Here is a 1169-nt window from a genome sequence, read left to right as displayed (position 1 = left end):
TTGGAGGATGCAGGGCTTGCTAGGGTGGTAGTTTACTGAAAACTATCCGGTGCAGGACAGTGAGTTCAAGCCACACATTGTGATAAAAGGCAGGACAGTAAAAGTGCACATGCCATATTATGTTTGCATTTTCATAAAGAACTTTGGAAGGATACAGCATGACCCACTAAAACCGTTTACCTTTGGTGGTGTAGCAGCAGGGAAGGTGAGTGAATGGATGGGAACAGGAATAGCATGCAGCCTCACGTACATGTGTTGTCACTGACACCTGTGTGTACCCATAGCATGCATTTCCTTACATTTTAACGTGCTTTTATATATTAAAAAGATAAGGTTCAGCACATGAAGCCCATGAAAAATGTAGGTGGCTTAATGATGTGTGTGCATGTATATAAGGGAAGTGGGCATCTGAGGTATGGAGGAAACAGTGGATTCTGGGAAAGCCTTGTCTGCAGGTCATCTGTTCAACCCCCAGCTTCTGTGTAACCCAGCAGAGAAAGCATTACTCTGCCGAGTGAGAAATCAAACTTGTTCAACAGGGAAGAATGGGGAACAGTAAGAAGCAGAGGGGCTGGAGGGAGGGCTCCATTCCAGAATTCCAAGCTCGCAAATCTGGGCACCCTCCTCTTTTGCAAGGAAGGTAAGACACGGCCCTGTTCCTTTCCTACCGTACACTACCTCCAGGTGAGACCACCCTGTAAAGCAAGGAATCTGCCATAGCTAGGCTCGTTCACAAGGAAACAAGAAGACAAAGGCTGCAGAGATGCCAAGGCTGCTGTCAGGCCGCTGCACAGTGGCCAGGGCCAATTATGCTTCCCACTGACTAGCCCTGGTCATGGTGCTGGTGAGTATCTTGGCCATCATACCGTGTTATATGGTGAGGAACACGGGGTTGTTGGGAGTGGGGAAGCAGGTAGGAGGGCAGGTAGGGGGGCAGGTAAGGGGTAGGTAGGGGTAGGTATGGGGGCAGGTAGGGGGCAGATGAGGGCAGGTAGGAGGGCAGGAAGGGGGCAGGTGGCTGGTCAGGCTGGGGGGGGAAGGGGGGGGCACATTCATCCTGAGCTGTGGGATGATGAGTCAGCAGCTGTGAGACAGTAGGAGCTGCTCTTTGTAGACTGCAGTCTCTGCGGCGTCTCCCTTTACTTGTATGTGTGAGCATGTGTGTGACT

At 50.9% G+C, this 1169-nt stretch overlaps 1 protein-coding gene across 2 annotated transcripts in view; it reads right to left on the bottom strand.

Moving 5' to 3' along the window:
- Window positions 1-1169, bottom strand: part of Mylk (myosin light chain kinase) — a 255864-nt gene that overhangs the window by 28481 nt on the left and 226214 nt on the right. The window lies entirely within an intron of this gene.

Source organism: Microtus ochrogaster, chromosome 2 (genome assembly GCF_000317375.1).
Source record: "Microtus ochrogaster isolate Prairie Vole_2 chromosome 2, MicOch1.0, whole genome shotgun sequence".
NCBI classification, from domain to species: Eukaryota; Metazoa; Chordata; class Mammalia; order Rodentia; family Cricetidae; genus Microtus; species Microtus ochrogaster.
This window is presented reverse-complemented; position numbering and strand designations above follow the sequence as displayed.